Here is a 22,874-nt window from a genome sequence, read left to right as displayed (position 1 = left end):
GGTCTGGAATATCTGTGAAAGAAACATGTAAATTAAATATTTTTCATATCCTAATAAATCTCCCCTCCACATGGAAAATTTGGAATTCCAAATCATCTTTTATCAGTGTTTTTAGTGGCAAAAAGAGAATTATTATGTATTCAATTTGAATTCAAATCAAACAATAATAACCTTTAAGAAAATAATCACTACAATAACTAAAAGATTATTAATTATGTTAGCTTAGCATACTCCTTTCACAGAGCTTATTTTCTCACTTCCCATTATTACTCTTTTCAGAAAAGGCTGACCAATGAACATGTTAGTACCCGTGATCTCTAAGGCTAATATGACATTTCCTTTAAAAAAAAAAAAAAAAAAGGAAAATAGGCTAATATTATGCTTAGACACAACAACAGTCAGCTTCCTATTAATAGGACCAGAGAATTCCTAGGGGAATTAAGCCTTGGGGACAAAGCCTTAAAGACTGTGACTCATGTGATGACACTGAGGGGCAAAAGCAGAGGTTGCAACTCACAGGTTTACCATCTGTTAGTCTCTTTGCCCCTTTGTAAAGTGGCAAGTCACTCTGAAAGCCACCAAGCAAAAACTGAATACCCATTAGACTAATTTGTGTTTGCCTTTATTAACTCTTACTTCTTGAAATGGAAATTCCAATAGCCTCATGAGAGTTCTACCATTTTTGTCTTCAATAGGTTTATCTGAAACCAAAGAAGGTAACAGCTATATGCATGCAGGAGAAGCTTCATGAATATGACCCAAAAGATGTATGATTCTGTTGAGTCCAATCAAAAGCTTCTATTTTATATCAAAAAACATATACATATATAATTGTGGCTGCTATTAATTTTCTTGGAAATCTACCGAAATATGTAAAATTCAAGTGGCAATCATAGACTAATTAAGGGAACAACTAAGAATCAGAATTAAGAAAACTCTGAAATCAGGCAGCCCTGGTGGTGCAGCGGTTTGGTGCTGCCTGCATCCTGGGGTGTGATCCTAGAGACCCAGGATCGAGTCCCGTGTCGGGCTCCCTGCATAGAGCCTGCCTCTCTCCCTCTGCCTGTGTCTCTGCCTCTCTCTCTCTCTCTGTGTGTCTCTCATGAATAAATAAATAAAATCTTTAAAAAAATCTGAAATCAAGTGTGTTCATCAATGCCCACTAAAATAATGTCAAAAAGCCATAGATCAAAGTATGTGGATTATATTATCCATAGAATTATATTATCCTTTCCATTCACTTAAAACTATTTCTTTTACTTTAGAGTACAAATCAGAATTTGAACTACCTAAGTACATATCTAGAGACTGCTTTTTTAGATAAATTTTTAATACAGGAATGCTGCCCCTAGCTCATAAAATTAGATGTAAAGGGGACACCTGGGTGGCTAAGTGATTGAGGGTCTGCCTTTGACTCAGGGCATGATCCCAGAGTTCCAGGATCGAGTCTCATATCTGGCTCCCTGCAAGAAGCCTGCCTCTGCCTCTGCCTGTATCTCTCACGAATAAATAAATAAAATCTTTAAAAACAATTAGATGTAAAGAAAATCTCTTTAAGATTTCTGATTCTTTGGACTAATTTTTTAGATCATGAGGTACCCATTTTTATAATATATTAAAATTATTTCTAATGAAATTTAAAAATGTTTTATCTAAAAATTCCAGAGTTATTAATTTGTAGAAACTCTTCTAAGACTCCCTCAACTATTTATAAGAATGAAAGCATATCAATATATTGAATCAGTAATTTAAAAATCAGGTTCAATATAAAATTTCATTCTACAAACAAGTCTATTTCATATAGGATTCATATGGACAATCTTTATGCTTTTATATTTTGGTAAAGGCTGTTTTTAAATAATATATCATTAAATTTAACAGAAAGATTTTATTTATTTTAAATAGAGACAGTAACTATTTCATAGGATTGGTTTTTTATTTTTTAGTCTTTTAAGTGATCTCTATACCCAACATGGGGCTTGAACTTACGACTACAAGATCAAGAGTCACACGCTCAAGGGACTGAGCCAGCCATGCATTCCAAATTACACAGGAAGAGTTTAAATCAAATTTTATCTCCTATAAAGAGTAACTTCTCAGCTACTCTGTCTCTGCCCATATTGTTTTTGTTTGTTGGTTTGTTTTGTTTTAGTGGCTTAAAACAATGCAAATTTATCACCTCATAGTTTCGGAAGTCTAAGGTCCAAAAAGCATCTCCCTGGACTAAAGTCAGGATGTCAGCAGGGCTGTGTTCCTTCTGGATGCTCTAGGGAAGAATCTATTTCTTTGCCTTTCTAGCTCTTAAAGTCTCACCTACTTCACTGAATACTATTGCCCTCCCTTCCATCTTCAAAGCCAGCAATGGCCAGTTGAATATTTCTCACAATGTCCTCTCTGGTTCTGATTCTTTTGTCTCCTTCCTAAGGATTCTTAGGAACCCTTACATTGGGCCCACTTGGATAATCTCCTTATTTTAAGGTGAGCTGGTTGGCAACCTTATTCCACCTGCAACTTTAATTCCCTCTTGCCAGTTAACAACATATTCACAGGCTCCAAGGATAAGAAGGACTTCTTTGGAGGGATCCCTGGGTGGCGCAGCGGTTTGGCGCCTGCCTTTGGCCCAGGGCGCGATCCTGGAGACCCGGGATCGAATCCCACGTCGGGCTCCTGGTGCATGGAGCCTGCTTCTCCCTCTGCCTGTGTCTCTGCCTCTCTCTCTCTCTCTCTCTGTGTGTGACTGTCATAAATAAATAAAAAATATTTAAAAAAAAAAAAAAAAAAAAGAAGGACTTCTTTGGGGAGCTATTGTTGTGCCCACTGCATCCCTCTTATACAGACCAGTTGGCTACTGGTCGTGTGTGTGTGTGTGTGTGTGTGTGTGTGTGTGTGTCTGCCTATATCTTAATCATCTTCTCTGTTGCAAGAAAAGAATTAAATTCAGGAAAAAAAATTTTTTCAAAACAGTCTCTGATACACAAATACTTTGAGAAAATGAGATACAAGCTTAAAATGGAAATACTTTCTATTTCAGTTAAAAGTAAAATTCTAAATACATCACAATTTTCACATTCTAAATAATATAAAACATATACCATTATGAACTAAATTTTAATTTAATGCTCATCTTTAACACAAAAAGTTGTCCCCAATCTGATTTTGCATTTCAGAATTGTGGTTAAAACCCTGGGTCTTGATTCAAATTGCAGCTTGACTACAAGCTCTGTAATATAAGCAAGTTACTTACTTTCATTAACTTTACTTTTCAGATCCTAAATCTTACTGTGAAGATTTAGTAGGATAGAATTTAAGATTAAGAAATGTTAGTTCTTATTATTACTGTGGCAATTCAAATTGGCCAAGCCAGGGTTCTATACACACGAAAACAAGAAAGCTGAAAAAAATAAACAACTGTAATAAAATTTGAAAGCCAAATACCTTTTAACAATGCAAATTCCTTTCCAACTATAGATACTTGGCAAAAAAAAAAAATCTGATGCATGAAAAAAATATTTGATGATACTGTACTTAGTAAAGATTGGTATAAATGAAAAGGAACACTCTTTTAATTATTTATTAATTCATTTATTAAATAAATTTATTAAATAAATATTTACTACTTAATTAATTTATTTATTAAATTATTCATTTATTTTAATTCATTTATTAAATAAATATGTACTACTATTTATTATGTGCCAGACTCTTTTCTAAATATTACCTAAGATAGAAAGCCAGGAAAAATAAATTCAACCTATTGAAAATTTGTTGAAAACATTTTAAAATAGAAGTCAAATAACTTATGTATACAATTTAATGAATAACTAATAATGGATCTTCCTCCTTCCATACCTGTACTACCTCTGTATCAAAAACAACCTTTTCACATCCCTAGACTGTAAGTTCCTGACATTCTTTTTTAAAAGCATCATAATTTAAATAACAAATATATATAAACAAATATTAGCACTGTTTGGTAAGGTAATAATAATTCCAAAAGCTAACATTTATTAAGCCTTTACCATGAGTTAAACATGATACAAGTCATCACCTCATTTCCCTCTCACACAGCCCCAAGAGGCAGGCAATTATTAGTCGCATGTCACCAATGGCATGTCAAGGTCACACACTGTAAGTGGTAAAAGCAGAAACCCTAGGTCTGTCCAACAAAACCCTTTCTCAAAACGCTATGTACTATTGTCGATGAAATAAATGAATGCCATCTACAGAAACTAAAAGACAACAGTATTGAATCACTACTCTATGGCATTAGAGTAATCACATTTAAAATTAATTCCTTAACAGTAGAATGATAGATTTAAAATATTTAATTTAAAATTTAAAATTCTAGGATATTTGTTTCACTTTCTACAAGATTTTAGAGAAGTCAATTTTGCTTCCTAAACATGTCTTTTAAAAGACTTCCATTTTGGTTTACACACACATATACATAAACAAACATGGAACAAATTATTAAAGGGAAAACATATATGGAAGGAAAAGGAGGCTCTTTTTGCCTGAAGATTCTTCTAATAAATTACACAAAAATAAGAAATGAATATAATTTAGACTGAAAGCTTTAGCTCTTTTCCATTCAACTATGTTTTATTTTCCCATAGATTGTAGGATGATTTTCTTTTTTGCAACCTGTTTTATGTTGTGAGGTTTAAATAAAAAATTTTTACAATTATTTTCAGAAAATGAACATTTTTCTAACTTGCAATGTTGAGTTCATTTTTATTCGTTTATTTTTTCCTATTTTTGTGTACAAAAATTTAGAACCTTAATGATAGAAGATCATATCGTAACTCTGAAATGCAGAGTATGCAGAGTTAGAGTGTCTTCCTTTTTTTTTTTGAGTGTCTTCCAAATCATACAATATGACATATGATTTTGTTTCACCTTGAAGAAAGAGAACACATATATAAACAATTGTCATTTTATTTCCATCTCCCAAAAGAATATCACTGAGGGGTGATTAAAATAAATGAAAAATTCTAGTATGAGGGAAGAAACAAGAATGTGGCATAAACATGGGGAAGCAAAAGACAGGAAGAGAGTATGTGAACATGAAGCAAATGCTTAGTCTCCAAGATCAGAGGCTTAAAGAGAAGGATAGATTAAAATCTAAAAAGAAAGAAAAGAAAGATCCCAGTATACTCAAGGAAAGGGAAGTCCCCCCAACATCCTTCCTGCTTATTCTTCCAATATTACACACAGCTGGGCCCACCTTACCACATCCTGGTAGATAACAACTTTATCAATTTTTCCATTAAAGCCAAACTAGACTTAGTACAGTCAGTGATGGACTGTCTGTATACCAAGTGTATCCCTTGTATATAATTGTGTAATGGCTGAAATTGAGAAACTGGGGCAAAAGTATTGAGTGATGGCCAAGAATCCAAGATTTGAACAATTGCTATGCACACACAAAGGAACCCATGCAGATGACTGCTTCGTACAGAGTAACTCAGCACAAGTGTTACATTATGGCCACAGTTGACTGGGACCCTAAACAAAGGATCCAGAATATCCCTGGGGTTCCCATAATGTACATTTCTAACCATAGGTACAATATTGAGCAGATGCCAATTGATTATGAAGCCCCTTGGTTCTAATTCCTAAAAGATAGATTTTCTCTGCCTTCTTTTACTAACTTTCTCTGTTGCCAGCTCATGTTAGCAGTATGTTATAGTATGAATTATTCTTCTTACCCGTTTGCTCTGTCATGAGTTTAATTTATGGTTAAATATACTCATTTTTATGTTGTTTTGAAATTGATATTTTGTAACATTTTAAATATTGTTACATCTTGTTATAAATCAGATAACTGCTCATATAAAAAATATACTAGTATGAAAACTATCAAATATGAAGTTATTCTGAATTAAGACTCTACTTACGGATGCACTCTGATTACCTGATCACCAAAATGCACTTGATTACTAAAGTAAATACATTTCCAAACACTCCTCCTGTCTCAGTATTTATTACTTATTTCTATTTAAGAAACTAATTCTCTAATTTTTATGTAAATCAAAAAGCCTTTTGGGGGGGCTCCTGGGTGGCTCAGTGGTTGAGCATCTGCCTTTGCCTCAGGTTTTGATGCTGGGGTCCAGGGGTTGAGTACCTCATTGAGCTCCCCTCAGGGAGCCTGCCTCTCCCTCTATGTCTCTACCTATGTCTCTGCCTCTCTCATGAATAAATAAATAAAATCTTAAAAAAAAAAAAAAAAAGCCTTTGGCATTTTACCTCTTCTGCCAAAGTGCTAAAGTATCCTCTTGATTTGAGTCTTCTCTCTCTTCTTTTTAATAAGGCTGGCTAATGGTTTATCTATCTTATTAATTCTTTCAAAGAACCAACTCCTGGTTCTGTTGATCTGTTCCACAGTTCTTCTGGTCTCGATTTCATTGAGTTCTGCTCGAATCTTTATTAACTCCCTTCTTCTCTTGGGTGTAGGATCTATTTGCTGTTTTTTCTCTAGCTCCTTTATGTGTAAGGTTAGCTTTTGTATTTGAGTTCTTTCCAGTTTTTGAATGGATGCTTGTATTGCGATGTATTTCCCCCTTAGGACTGCTTTTGCTGCATCCCAAAGATTTTGAATGGTTGTATCTTCATTCTCATTAGTTTCCATGAATCTTTTTAATTCTTCCTTAATTTCCTGGTTGACCCTTTTATCTTTTAGCAGGATGGTCCTTAACCTCCACGTGTTTGAGGTCCTTCCAAACTTCTTGTAGTGATTTAGTTCTAATTTCAAGGCATTATGGTCTGAGAGTATGCAGGGGACGATCCCAATCTTTTGGTATCGGTTCAGACCCGATTTGTGACCCAATATGTGGTCTATTCTGGAGAAAGTTCCATGTGCGCTTGAGAAGAATGTGTATTCAGTTGAGTTTGGATGTAAAGTTCTGTAGATATCTGTGAAATCCATCTGGTCCAGTGTATCATTTAAAGCTCTCGTTTCTTTGGAGATGTTGTGCTTAGAAGACCTATCGAGTATAGAAAGAGCTAGATTGAAGTCACCAAGTATAAGTGTATTATTATCTAAGTATTTCTTCACTTTGGTTAATAATTGATTTATATATTTGGCAGCTCCCACATTCGGGGCATATATATTGAGGATTGTTAAGTCCTCTTGTTGAATAGATCCTTTAAGTATGATATAGTGTCCCTCTTCATCTCTCACTACAGTCTTTGGGGTAAATTTTAGTTTATCTGATATAAGGATGGCTACCCCTGCTTTCTTTTGAGGACCATTCGAATGGTAAATGGTTCTCCAACCTTTTATTTTCAGGCTGTAGGTGTCCTTCTGTCTAAAATGAGTCTCTTGTAGACAGCAAATAGATGGGGCCTGCTTTTTTATCCAGTCTGAAACCCTGCGCCTTTTGATGGGGTCATTAAGCCCATTCACATTCAGAGTTACTATTGAGAGATATGAGTTTAGTGTCATCATGATATCTATTCAGTCCTTGTTTTTGTGGACTGTTCCATTGAACTTCTTCTTAAAGGGGAATTTTAAGAGTCCCCCTTAAAATTTCTTGCAGAGCTGTTTTGGAGGTCACATATTTTTTTAGTTGCTGCCTGTCTTGGAAGCTCTTTATCTCTCCTTCCATTTTGAATGAGAGCCTTGCTGGATAAAGTATTCTTGGTTGCATGTTCTTCTCATTTAGGACCCTGAATATATCCTGCCAGCCCTTTCTGGCCTGCCAGGTCTCTGTGGAGAGGTCTGCTGTTACCCTAATACTCCTCCCCATAAAAGTCAGGGATTTCTTGTCTCTTGCTGCTTTAAGGATCTTCTCTTTATCTTTGGAATTTGCAAGCTTCACTATTAAATGTCGAGGTGTTGAACGGTTTTTATTGATTTTAGGGGGGGATCTCTCTATTTCCTGGATCTGAATGCCTGTTTCCCTTCCCAGATTAGTAAAGTTTTCAGCTACAATTTGTTCAAATACATATTCTGGCCCTCTGGCCCTTTCGGCGCCCTCGGGAACCCCAATTAAACGTAGGTTTTTCTTTCTCAGGCTGTCGTTTATTTCCCTTAATCTATCTTCATGGTCTTTTAATTGTTTGTCTCTTTTTTCCTCAGTTTCCCTCAGTGCTATCAACTTGTCTTCTATGTCACTCACTCGTTCTTCCACCTCGTTAACCCTCGTCGTTAGGACTTCTAGTTTGGATTGCATCTCATTCAATTGATTTTTAATTTCTGCCTGATTAGCTCTAAATTCTGCAGTCATGAAGTCTCTTGAGTCCTTTATACTTTTTTCTAGAGCCACCAGTAGCTGTATAATAGTGCTTCTGAATTGGCTTTCTGACATTGAATTGTAATCCAGATTTTGTAACTCTGTGGGAGAGAGGACTGTTTCTGATTCTTTCTTTTGAGGTGAGGTTTTCCTTCTAGTCATTTTGCTCAGTGCAGAGTGGCCAAAAGCAAGTTGTATTGGGAAAAAGAGAAAAAGAGAGGAGAGAAAGAAGGAAAGAAAAGAGAAAGAGAAAAAAAAAGGGAAGAAAAAAAAAAAGAAGAAAAAGAGAAAGAAAAAGAAAGAAAAAAGGGGGGGTGGGGGAAGGAAACAAATCAAAAAGCAAAGCAAAACAAAACAAAACAAAACAAAACAAAAAAAAAAAGAACCACCGGGGAGTATCTTCTGATTCTGTGTACTTTAAGTCCCTTGGCTTCTCCTGGAAGTTGTCAGTCTAGCTGGTGTTCTGGGGGAGGGGCCTGTTGTGCTGATTTTCAGGTGTTAGCAGTTGGGGGAGCTGCTGTGCCCCTGCCTGGTGCAGGGCTCAGTGGGGGGTGTTTACCCCGTGAGGCCGCAGGAGGAACAGCCCCAGTGGCGGGGCCAGCTCTGGAAACCTGGATTCAGCTCCGGCAGGAACTCCGTCTGCAGGGCCTGGAGGCTCGGGGCGGGGCCGCTGATCTGCTCAGCTCGGGGCAGGGGCGTCCTTGCTGTCCTGGGCCCTCCCGGCCTCTGCCTGTCCTGGGGGAGGCGGGATCCTGGGCTGTGTCCCGGCGCCCTGTGCTCCGGGGCCTGCGCTGGTGGATTCGCGCTCCCGCCCCGCAGCCCCCTCCGCGGAGCCGCCCCCGAGCCCCCTCCGAGCTGCTCCTGGAACCGCGCAGCCCCCTCTGCATGGAGCCTCTTCCTCTGCCCGAGCCCCTCCGAGCTGCTCCCGGGGCCGCGCAGCCCCCTCCGCGGAGCCGCCGCCCGAGCCCCTCCGAGCTGCTCCGGGTCCCGCCGGGTCCCACCGTGCGCGCTGCAGCCCTTAGGGAGCTCGGCGCACTCTCCTGGGCGCGCAGTTGCTCTGTTACTGTCCCAGGGAACCCGAGGGCATCCCCGCCCTCCTGGGACCTGCTCCACCTCCCTGCGAGCCCCTTTCCGCCCGGGAAGGTCGGTGCAGCTCCTGCGTCTCCGGGACGGGGCTCTCCTGTCCTGGGGACACTCGCCCCGGCCTCAGCCCGGCTCCTCGCGGGGCCCCTCCCCCTTGGAGGCCTTTGTTTCTTTATTTCTTTTTCCCCGTCTTCCGTCTTCCTACCTTGATAGAAGCGCGAACTCTTCTCACTGTTGCATTCCAGCTGGTCTCTCTTTAAATCTCAGGCCGAATTGATAGATTTTCAGGATAATTTGAAGGTTTTCTAGGTAATTTGGTGGAGACAGGTGATTTGGGGACCCTACTCTTCCGCCAGCTTGCCCCTCCCCTCTAAAGTATCCTCTTGAAACACACGAGTGTTCTCTTGTCTTTCCTTCCTTTCTCTCCCACTACCCCCCACCGCCACATACACACAATTTATCTCCCTTCTATTTGAAATAGGTATTTCCATGTGTCTCCTTTTTCAATATAGGTGTGAAATTATACACATTCTTATCTATTATTATTATTGTTCATTTAGTAATACACAGCTTCATTCTCCCCCCTCTCAACCAAAAAGCATCTTATAGGCATTTGTACAGATACATTTGGCATGGAAATTAAAACAAGTAGGAGAAAATTGTGTGTATATATAGAGAAAACAAATACCCAAATGTAAAAAATGTTAAATGTTAAAGTTTCTTTTGAAAAATCTCCTGTTAGCCTTACAGGTTTTCCCTTGTAAGTTAATTACTTAAGAAAATCTACATGATGAGTATAATAGGAATTATCTGTACTACGCTTGAAACTCTTCCATAAATGACATTATTTCAAATTTTAAAAAATAAAGGTACTAAATCAAGGCACAACTAGGAGTCAGGGTAGAACACAAAACAAGTTGGAACTACAAAGTCATTTACACTTAGTGGGAATGGGCCAAAAAGTCAGTTATAAGCCTTATAACAACCAGCATGAGGCAAGAAATAATGAATTATAGGATTCATTACCCATAAGATAAATATAGATCATTGATTGCTCAAGGAGGAATATACAACTATTCCTGATTCCTGGTACTGAAATGAGAAAGAAATCTTTCCCATGTGTTCTCAATGTCCTCAATAACATTGTTACAGTAAGTTCACAGGGCTGCTTTGTATAACATCACTCATGTCAAGCCAACAGCACAATGCCAAAACAAAATTTACTAAAAGTAATTCTACAGAGCACAAAACCCAGTAGCCCAAGTATATAGCTCCCAATAGCTTTGTTAAACTCAAGGATAAGACCATAGAATACCTACAGGAATAGACACCTTGCACATTTTTCACATAATCCTTCCAAAATACTATTTGTCTTGGTCAAACTTTTGGTAAATATTAAATCCCAAACACAAGATATGACCCCTGCAAGAAACCAACAACACTCTTTTATGTTACTAATTCAGAGCAATACCCCTAACAATCAGCCAAGCTGGGAGTAATGTTGAGATACTCTTACTTATAAATTTACCCAAAAATTTATAAAGTATTATAGCTTTACAGGGACATATGTCTGGATGAAGATCACCTTAACACAAAACAAATCAGCAACTGCTTCTAAAAGTTCTAACTCAGTGCCAGAATAATTCTAGCTTACATGAAGTTTAAGCATATGCTTACTTCACATAAACAAAACATACACAGAATGACATGTTACTGAGAATGACAAAATGCCCAAGTCTCCTCTTTAGTATGAACTGGTAATAATGTATACCCCGGTAACTGAAAGAATTAGAAAGCAGTGTTATCTATGTAATAGAGTAAATTACCGAAGAACACACATTAAAACTTCAGCGTTTGAAGAGTTGATATATAGCATTATTTTTCTAGTGTCTGAAAATAAAAGCACACCACATGTTTAATCCTCTTTCTGATCCTTAGCTTCAGAGCAGAATAACTGTTAACAGCCATATGTGGAGAGACTGGCCAGGAAGAGAAACATTCATGTGGCATCACCTACAATATTAGGCTAAAATCATATATCCATAAGTTTGTCTTTTTCACTAGACTTTGAGCAAGGCATCGTAAGATGGTGCTTTTCAAACTGAAGCATGCATCCACATCACTAAGGATGCTTATTTAAAATGCTGAGGGAGAATTTTGAAATAAAATATGTACACTGCTCTTAGTGGTATGTTTTTAAAACTTCACTTTATACTTCTAGGATCTTAAAAACATGCTCTAAGATAATGTTTAATGCAAAATTTTTAAAATATCAATAAGTTGGTAAAATAGAGTTCTGCAAACAGCACAAGACTGAAGCCAGAAGGGAAATATCAGATATATAAAATGCCAATGAGGAGGGTGATTTTATTTATAGACTAACTTTGGGGTCATTAAAATAATTTTATAAAAATGTAATACTTCTTTCATCAGAACTGGTGTGGTCCCCCATTGATGTGGAGTACGGGAAGAAGAAACTGAGGAGGAAACCGAGGGGGGTGGGGGCAGGCAAGAGAGCCGGAAAGGGCCACCACAACTGGAGCATCCTCCTTTCTCCTCCCCACTTTAATGCCTCCTTAATAACACTCCAGTTCAGGCCTGAGCCTTGTAACAGTCCACATAAAATAAGAATTACAATAAAAGGGAGAAAAATAAATTGGAACATATTATATGAAAAGTTGCCCATTTTGAGGCACATGATTTCAGCATATTTTTCAAAAATGAGTATCCAGTATATAAAAAAATCAACTGCCAAATACAGAAACCGATATTTACCCTGAGTTAGACATCATAAGGCAATCTAGGAATCTGTTCTTGTGTGCACTATCCCAGCCTTAAGTCCACAGAGCAGGAGGTCCACAGCCTGTCTGTGGTCTTCTTTCCTCCCAGATAAGAGTCATCATTACCTGAACAATTTCACCACTGAGGTTTAAGTTTTTGACTCACATTAAAAATGTCAAATTAAAACTTTGCAAATGAATCTCCTGGAATAAAACATGTGCTAGCAACACATACCAACTGATGCAACTTGGTGCAAACAGACAGGCCTCTCCAAACACCCCTGAGCACCAGGCTGTGGTGGGCCGTCGTCTTTCACTGCAATGACAGGGCTGGCACTTATCTCAGGGAGGTGTAAGGCTGTAAAACACTCTGAATCTGAATCCATAGTTTGTTCATGAATATTTTAAACACACAAGGATCTCTCAAAAACATGGAAAAATACTTAAAATCCAAAAAATATACATCCCACTCCAACTCGATATGAATAAATGATATGATACAACTTATTCAAAATCAATCCAGGTATGGTAACCTCTTATGATAAGATATTCCATTACATGTTTTCTACAAATTCAGCCTGTAATTAAATCATATATCAATTGACTATGATGTATATTCTCACCACAAAAATATTTTTACATACATAATGTTACATCTATCTTCCTAATAATGAGATGATAGTTATTAAACAAATCAATGAATTCAATTAAGTTCCCTTCATCTGGATATCCTCAAGGCTCATGCAAGACTCAAAACTATAATGTATTTTTTTTAATATCAAAATACATTACATTAGAGAAAAGAAATAACTCTTGCGGTGCCTGGCTGGCTCAGTACAGTAGAATATGCCACTCTTTCTTTTTTTTTTTTTTTTAATATGCAACTCTTAATCTCAGGATTGTGAGCTCAAGCATGTTAGGCACAAAACCTACTTAAAAAAAGAAATAAAGCGGATCCCTGGGTGGCTCAGCGGTTTAGGGCCTGCCTTTGGCCCAGGGCACGATCCTGGAGTCTTGGGATCGAGTCCCGGGATCGAGTCCCACGTCAGACTCCCGGCATGGAGCCTGCTTCTCCCTCCTCCTGTGTCTCTACCTCTCTCTTTCTCTCTTTCTCTCTCTATGTCTATCATAAATAAATAAATGAATCTTTTTTAAAAAAAAGAAAGAAAAAGAAAAAAACTCTTATACATTCCTCACAGGATGGAAAACTATGGAAATCTGACACTTGGTCCAAAGTTCAGTGATCTATCACCACCCATTAGAAATCAGGTATGGTATTACAATTCCATACTTGGATAAGAATTAGTACAATCATTAATTTGTCAGATGATGACTTTTTCAAGGGTTGGGTAGCAAAAAATATTTGCATGGATGTCACAAGAGACAATGAGTTCCCACAAATCAATAAGAAGAAGATAGAGAGTTTAACAGAAAAATAGGTGAGGAATATGAACCAGGCAATTCATAGAATAAGTACAAAAGCCAATAAACACAAGAAAAGATAATGTTTACTGATTTACTGTCTCTTCCCTAGCTCCCCTCACCTTTACTAAAAATGTTCCATGAACTCAGAGACCACACTGTCTTGTCCACTGTATATCCCCAGTGCCAAATTAATGCCTGGACACACAGTAAGTGCTCATTAAATTTTGCTGAATGAAACTTTGGGAAACAAACAAAGGGTTGTGGAAAGGGAGGTGGGTGGGGGAATGGGGTGACTGGGTGATGGGCACTGAGGAGGGCACTTGATGGGATTAACACTGGGTATTATGCTATATATGTTGGCAAATTGAATTTAAATTTTAAAATGTTAAAAAAATTTTGCTAAATGAATAAACCACTAAAAACTAAAGAAAACAAAATAGGGATCCCTGGGTGGCGCAGCGGTTTGGCGCCTGCCTTTGGCCCAGGGCGCGATCCTGGAGACCCGGGATTGAATCCCATATCAGGCTCCCGGTGCATGGAGCCTGCTTCTCCCTCTGCCTGTGTCTCTGCCTCTCTCTCTCTCTGTGACTACCATAAGTAAATAAATAAAAATTAAAAAATAAATAAATAAAAAAAATAAAACAGGATACTGCTTTTTAACTTTGTGAGACTAGTAAAAACTAAAAAGATTAATACCACCAAACAGGGAAGGATGGGAAGAAAGGGTATTCTCCTGCATTCCCTTTGGGACTGTAACTTCCTACAGTTCTGTGCATGAAAATTTGACAATATCCTAAGAATAAACTCCCAAGAATCTATCCTACAAATATCAAGCACTGGTTCATTAATAGTGTATATGCCAGAACAGATACTGAAACACAACTTGTGATATAAAAATAGAACATGTCCAGCAAGAAAGACATTATGAAACCATTTTAAATAATGCTTATCATTTAAATAAGCATGTGTAGATCTATGTGTATTAATGGAGAAAGATATGCACTAATGGAGAAAGATGATCATGATACTTAAGTGAAAAACATAAGGTACAGAATAATATGTACAATGATATCCCATTTTTAATTTAAAAACTCTGATTTCATATTTATTCTAGCACACACACATTTGTACAATTCAGGGAAAAATGTCTGGAAGGATATTCAGAACAATTAATAGTTCTTACTTCTAGGGATTTTGGGGGGGTGGAGGATATATTTTCTTTGCTACAAGCATGTATTACATTTATAAGTTCACATAATAGAATTTCGGTGAAAAAGAAAAGAGAATGTGTATAGGTTTTTAAGTAAATTAAATCAATTTATATTATTTAAATCACAGCTAGAAAAGCCTTAACTACTAATCTGAAAGATTTAGCTTAATAAATATGTATCGTTTTATGGTAAAATAATACAGCTTGAAAACAATCCTCTCAATTCATATGGAGGTATTACACTTTGAGACTGTTCACGTATCTAGCTATTCTTCAAATAGGCTAAGTCTCACATATCCATACAAGGTCTCATTCTGCCTAGAATATGCTACTCCTCACCCTTCTTCACTATATCACACCTTGCCACCCTCACTGCCTAGATAGCTTCCAGCTCACCCTTCAACATACAACTCTGAAAAGCCTTCCCATCATGACATAACAGAACATTTGCAAGAAAACAGATTTCTTTAAACAGATTAAAGGAAGATATTTTCTCTGATATTAGATCATTCTAATTCTTACTACTGATTTTTTTAGTGTGGTAAAAAAGTCACTTAAGTGAAACAAAGTAGTAATTGATTATTAATTGCCCAGATATTTCTGTTTTCCAAAAATCTCAAATTGATTATAGAAATGATAGAAGGCAAAGGCTTCAAGACAAATCCTGTCTGGGAAAAATACTGATGGATTTTCAGATGTCCACATGTACTAGGCATGTTTTTGGTTGGAAAACAAGCATTTATGATGAATTTAAAATTTTTTCCAAAATGAAATAATCTAAATTTTTTGATGTTACAAAAATAACTCAATAATGTATTTTCGTTCTGTCCAACTTAAAAGCCTTTCAAACTGATGCATGTAAAAATATGCAGAAAAATAACTGTGCCAGGCTATAACTGGTATTCCAAATTCCACCTGGAAAATGAATTTTATGGCTCTACTATAAACTTCTAAAATCCTGAAGTTTTAATAGATATGCTGACACAACCTTAACCATAACAGTTCTAGCAACTGCTGCTATAATAAATCTGTCAGTTTCTGTAATGCCTATGACAAATCCATTAATATGAATGATGTACATTTCACATAGCACACCACACAGCAACTGCACACGTTATGTCATTTCCATTCTGAGTAGCAAATCAGTAATCAATATTTGTAAAAGCAGCAGCTAATCCTTTGTAAAATCACTGGTTCAGTGATTGAAGAGTTTGCTCAATCTACACAGTTAATCCCTCTTCATCTGCTGAGCCCTCTATTTATCCCAGTCCCTCATAGTGCTAGCTATGGCAGATTAATACATCTCCACACGTTAAACATGACCTGACAATTGACACAGGATATTGCTGACAGGATAAGCTCTACAAACACTGGCCTTTTCAAAAAGAAGCTTAAAATTAACATTCAGAAACCCAAAGTTTACAAATAGGCTCACCACGACCCTTTCCTAGCTCCAGGCACCTGATTTATTGGGCTCACACTCCATAGGAAACATATCCCTATTTTTGGTTTGAAGTCTTCTGGCTGATTCCAGAATGCCTATTCATAAAGCATGTCATGTTATTAATTTTTTAAGTCAAGGTAAATAGTTTTCTGGCCAGGAACAGAGGATCATACATACAGAAGCATTTGGAGAATTCATACTTATATATGAAGTAGAAGTTCTTAGCTAATGGTATTTCAAAGTTCTACACTTGAAGAAAATCTCAAAAAAAAAAAAAGCATTTTCATACTTATAACTTTGGATATAAAGAAAGATGCATTTTCGCAGTGAAGACTGATTGACAATATTGTGAATAAAGTGTTCTGTGTTACATGAATTAGATGAACATAACACATTCCTCTTTGGAATGTATTAAATTTTATTTAAAGACCAATCATAAATTACCTTAACAAAGTTATTACAATATGATACTCTATACATCCTTAATTAAGACTTGAAGTAAAAGAAAATCCAAATTCATGTCAAATCAAGAGTAAAAAGTATAGAAAGAAAAATTATTTCCTAACCCAATATATTGAATGAAATAACTTTTTTAAAGATAACATGAACGACTCCTTTACATGTACACCATCTGGTTAGCTGTGTCTAATAAAGAATACCAAACATGCTCTTAGGTCCTACACTTTTCATGCCTCTGGAGGGGAAGCAGAGGCCACAGAAAGGCTGAGAAGAAACAGCAGGAGAAGATCAGAAAAGAATGGTCTTGACCAGAAGCCCAAAGAGTACAGAATTTAAGAAGAATGAATGAGTAGTCAGTAATATCAGTTGTTTCAGAAAAGCCAAGAAAGAAATACTAGAAATTAATCACTGAATATGGAAGTTAGAAGGCTACAATCATCTCGCTTGAGTTATCAGAGAAGAGGCAGTGTGGAAAGAAGCCAGTCATTACAGAATGAAATAGAGAAAGTGGAATGAAAAAAGATATTTTGTCTTTTTTTTTTTTTATAATTCATCTTTAAAAACAAAAACACTTCAGTAGTGAGGGGAAGAAGAGAGGGAACAACAGAGAGGGAGAACAGCATTTCCAATTTATTTTTTAATTCAATACTTAGTAATATTCCCTTTCAATACCAAATTCCACTTTAATGCAACAACTAGACCTTAAAATACTAAAAACCAATACTGCAATTTTTAAAATTGTATCATTTTAGACCTTACTTAGTAGCGATATGTTCATATGTAATATTAAAAAGAGAATTTAATAGGTTAAAAATGATGACTAGCATTTGAAAATTTAGGGTGATCTCTGTAATGTAATGCAAAAGTCTCTCATAGGCTATATTGCATATTTTTAAAATGTAATCTTAAAGTCTAATAGCTTTTCAGATATTAAGCAAAAAAAATTGCTAGTCAGTTGGATTTGCTATAAGAAGAATTATACACATCACCAAATCTTACAAGACAACAGGTTCTAATTAGCCTACCTGAAAGAAACTCACTCTACATAAAGTGAGTAAAATGATGGCAGTACTAGTTGAATAATATAGGTGATCTGTCCATGTCAAAAATATGGCTCATTAGATAAGTAGTTTGCCAACAGTTAAGAAAAATAAATTGCAAAATTCTTTTATCCATAAAAATTACTTAGCAGCCACAATCACCAAGGCTTTGAAACAGTGATATTTCTCTAGTACATTTAAATTAGGATACTCTGAAGTTCAATTTATATATAAGTTTAAAAACTACACCTCTGTTGTACAAACTATATATTTACTCATTGGACTCTTTTAGACTTACTGTTAGTTGTCTGAACATCTAAATGAAATGCCTTTATGCCTCTAGACATAGGATTATTTCAGTGTTCTTTCTGATGCAAATACATACATAAAATGTATATGAAATGCACACACACAAATGATGTCCAATAAATCCAGAAAATGTCTGACTTTTTAAAATCACAGTGATGTTCATAAGCAGCTTATATTTTTAAATACAACAAAAATTTCCTAAGAAACAGTAAAAAACACTTACTGTTTAAAATGAAGATAACAATGTTTCAAGGGAGAGCAATTTGTCAAGTTTTTCCAAAGCTTTTCATACTTACACTTAATACACCCAAGTAACCAACATCATAAATTTTTAAGTCAATTTGCCAATGTTAACATGCATAGCCAGAGAACTAAATAATACCCATATAAGATCAAACATGTAACACTGGCCTCCTTAACCATAAATTTTAACTGAATTAACTTGCTAGTCAAGATTTAGTAAAGAGGTCTATACCCTATGGATATAAGGAGGAAGGAGTATTGTGTGTCATTAACCAATTGAAGTGACATGTTCAGAAAAAATGTTATCTTCAATATAAATAGACATCTTCCCAAAGAAGATATACAAACAGCCAAGAGACACATGAAAAGATGCTCAACATCACTCATCATCGGGGATATACAAATCAAAACTACAATAAGACACCACATCACACCAGTCAGAATGGCTAAAATGAACAACACAGGAAACAACAGGTGTTAGTGAGGCTGCAGGGAAAAGGGACCCTCTTACACTGCTGGTGGGAATGCAAACTGGTACAGCCATTTTGGAAAATACAGATGTTCCTCAAAAAGTTAAAAATAGAACTATCCTATGATCCAGCAGTTGTATCAGCAGGTATTTACCCAAAGAATACAAAAATACTGATTGGAAGGTATACATGCACCTTGATGCTTACAGCAGCATTATCAATAATAGCCAAATTATGGAAACATCCCAAATGTTGATGAATGGATAAGGAAGATGTGGTACATATATATAAGGGAATATTATTCAGCCATAAAGAATGAAATCTTGCATTTGCAATGACATAGATAGAGCTAGACAGTATTATGCTAAGCAAGATCAGTCAGAGAAAGACAAATCTCATATGATTTCTCTCGTATGTGAAATTTAAGAAACAAAACAAATGAATATGGGGTGGGAGAGAGAAGCAAACCAGGAAATAGACTCTTAACTATACAGAACAAACTGAGGGTTACTGGAGGGGAGGTTGGTGGGCAATGGGTGAAATAGGTGATGGGAATGAAGGACGGCACTTGTGATGAGCACAGGTGTTGTATGAAAGTGATAATTCACTAAATTCTACATCTGTAACTAATATTATTCTGTATATTAACTAACCAGAATTTAATATGTGTTGCCGAAGCAATCATGACTAACTAGAATTTAATAAAAACTTGAAAAAGAAAAAAATGTTATCTTCAAGTCTAAGACTTTAGATATCTATAAATATTTTCATTTATATTTTAATACTATTTACTAGCTAAAGTATTAATAAAGCCAGTGTTCTTTTGTTTTTAATCACATTAGTAAGACCAAAATTATTAAGATTTGCCATACTAGAAAATCTCAAAAAAGGAAAATTATTGGTTACACTCAAAGTGATCTAGCAATGCCATAGATTTCTTTGTAGATTCAGACATAAAGATATAAAGTCTGAATTTTTTATTCTAAAGAATTCTAGGAGCACTTGGGTGGCTCAGTGGATGAGCATCTGCCTTCGGCTCAGGTTGTAATCCTGAGGTCGTGGGATGAAGTCGTCGTGGAGAGCCTACTTCTCCCTTTGCCTATGTCTCTGCCTTTCTCTCTGTCTCTCATGAAGAAATACATAAAATCTTAAAAATATATTCTAAAAATACAAAGGCAAAAAAAATTTCTTTCAAAAGCCATCTCATTTCTAGGGTTCAACACACTGTATCAGGAGGTATATGATGTCAATTTTTCCTAGCACGATGTTAACTTTCATCACCTGTTTAAGGCAGTATCTGCCAATTACTTCTTTCAAATTACTATTTTTCACTTTATAGTTAGTATTTTATGAGGAGATTCTTTAAGAAAAGCAAATTAAAAAAGAAATCAAACTTTCACCCATTATTTTAGTATCTATTGATGGTTCTTGTCTGATTTCTATCATGACTGCAAATGGCAGTTTCCTATTTTTTTTCCTAATGAATGAAAATGTCAAATACTCTTTATATGAAAAAGCAGAAAGCTAGAAAAACAACTATGATTTGGGAACTGAATATTTAGGAAACATAAATCGCTGATTCTTGCCCTGGTAAACTCTATAAACATGATTTGGTGTGTGTGTGTGTGTGTGTGTGTGAATGTGTGTGATGCACACCCATGTGTACACAACTAGGTATAATATCTCATAATGTATCTATCAAGAACAATTGTACAATAAAAAATTGTAATAGCATGGTCATCTTTAAGGGAAGAAAGATAAAAAATAGATCAGAAGTCAGAAGACTACTACTGTCAGCCTCTAAACTTAATTGTAGGTACTAGATGATTCAATCTTTCCTAGACTTCACTTGTAAAATAAGAGACATAGGCTAGATAATCTGTAAGCTTCCTTACAAGCAATGTTCTACATTCTGATAATACTAAAATAGGCTGATATACATAAGGATATTTTAAAATATCACATACCTTTTATGTCCATCAGAAAAAAAAAACAACACTACAACTGGAGGAAAGCATAATAACTGTTTAGGTGAGGCTTACCTAATAATATTCCAAAGGAAATAAAATCATAATTCCTTGCAGGAACCTTTTTGTTATGATTTATAACACAGTAGTCATTATTCTATTGTTAATGTTAGAGAGTATAAATTTCCTCCAACAGAAAGAGAAAGGCGGCATTGTTTCTGCAAAATAAGTGTCATAGCTTGTTAATATGCCAAACTACCCCTAGGTATAGCTAGTGATAATAAGGTTTTTAAATGATAATGACAGGGGTCAATGGGGGGTGGGGGGAGATGTGCTTGGGTGGCTCAGTTGATTAAGTGTCTGCCTTCAGCTCAGGTCATGATCTCAGGGCCCTGGGATCAAGCCCTGCCTTGGGCTTCCTGCTCAGTGGGGAATCTGCTTTTCCCTCTCCCTCTGCTGCTCTCCCTGCTTGTTTGTTCTCTCTCTCTCTCCTTCTCTCAAATAAATAAATAAAATCTTAAAAAAAAAAAAAAAAGAGAATAAGTCTGGGACCTGAGGGCTCAAACCAAAAGGTACACCAGCCTATTTTAATCAAGAGCCTGGTTTCTAAAGCTCTTCTCCCACACTCAACAAAGAAAACAAATCTGAATTCTTGTCCAAACTTGCCCTGATGGTTTTTAAAGCAGAGGAAGTCAATAAGCAGAGTTTAAGAATAAAATGGCACTAATGTACATTTAATGATAAGGAGGTAATGCAAATGATTTGACAAAGTTTTAGTGATCTTGCAATACCAGGGCATAGGTACAATATCTAGGCTGGAGTCAGCTGTACATATATATATTTTATATAGAATGTGTAAGACTATGCATGCCTATGTATAAATATTTGCATATTTATTAAAATGTAATAAATACTCGATGTAGCTGGCTTTCTCTATATTTGTGACTTAATATTTACTTCCTTCACCTATAAAATGGGAATTAGCAAGCTGGCTGTCAATAAATGTCCAAACCCAACAAAGTACCACAGATTTAGTAGCTTCTGAAGATAATGAGTACTGTATATAAAACAAAAGTTGATATTTTTATAAAAATAATTTAAATGATCAAAATAAAAACTGATGCATTTTTATGCAGGTCACTCTTTCAACATGTGGCAAAAAGATGGCACCAGAAAAGCAGCAAAAAAGAAAGTTATATTCAATAATGTACAGGTTTGGGCAGATGCATAAGGTACTTAAGGACTGGGACCATTTGAGTTTTATTCATCTTCTAATTCCACTGGACAGTGCCTGGAACATAATCATTTACTAAATGCATGTTGAACAAATGAGTGTTATTAAATAAAGAGATATAGGAATCATCCATCCATTACACTAAAAGATTAGCTTTACTTTTTTACGTTAAACTACAGTAACAATGGTGGACTATCAGACCAAATTATGCCCCCCAAAGGAAATAAAACCTTCAGTTTTTATGTGCTATACATGTGCTATGTACATATCAGAAAAACCAAGGCCTACTGATTTTTTTTTTTTTTTGTATGCAGCACTTTACAAAAGCACTTGGCAAATATTCAGCCAGCCAGAGGAAATTCCAAGTGAAATTCAAACCATGTGTGTGTTTGTTTTGTGGGAGTGAATTATTTTTATGCATGTAACTTTAATTGGTGGCAGATACAAAATACTTTATAGTTACACTACATGTTCATTTAGTTATGCATAGAGCCTAGAATATTTAACCAATAAACTTTTAACAGTAATGGGAAATTGCATGTGCTTCTGATAATGCTGGGTCTAGCAACAACACTTTGCCTGTTCTACGAGCCTTCGAGTAGTTTTATTAGGTAAATCCACTGATGATCTCGATGACTCAGTCTGTCATCTATAAAACACATACCCATATGGGATGATGATAATATTCTGCAGAAATACACTCTCTATGATTTGGAGTTTAGACTTACTTTAAACTGCCCTAAAACAAAGGGGCCAATTCAGGTATGAATTATGTAGGCCCAAAGTAGCAGCCATAAATGTCACCTCCTACCCCCTCACTATGACTGTTACTTACAGACTAGCTGAGGGCATCGAAGAATAGAATGAGATGCCATTTTACATTTTCCTCTCCCTGTCTCCCCACTGAGGATATGAAGGTAAAAACCCTCCTTTTTTCCATTTCAGGCTACATGAGCTGAGATTTATTGCCCTC

General features: G+C 36.1%; 1 protein-coding gene and 1 pseudogene across 4 annotated transcripts in view; one reads left to right on the top strand and one right to left on the bottom strand.

Annotated features, from left to right (window-relative positions):
- The window catches only part of SKAP2 (src kinase associated phosphoprotein 2), a 204,174-nt gene that overhangs the window by 76,862 nt on the left and 104,438 nt on the right, over positions 1-22,874 (bottom strand). The gene's annotated exons all lie outside the window — the stretch shown is intronic.
- LOC144288701 (rRNA-processing protein FCF1 homolog pseudogene) lies at positions 5,031-5,615 on the top strand (annotated as a pseudogene).

The sequence above is a fragment of the Canis aureus genome, chromosome 18 (genome assembly GCF_053574225.1).
Source record: "Canis aureus isolate CA01 chromosome 18, VMU_Caureus_v.1.0, whole genome shotgun sequence".
Lineage (NCBI taxonomy): Eukaryota > Metazoa > Chordata > Mammalia > Carnivora > Canidae > Canis > Canis aureus.
The sequence above is the reverse complement of the archived record's forward strand: the minus strand, read 5'-3'. Positions and strand labels throughout refer to the sequence as shown.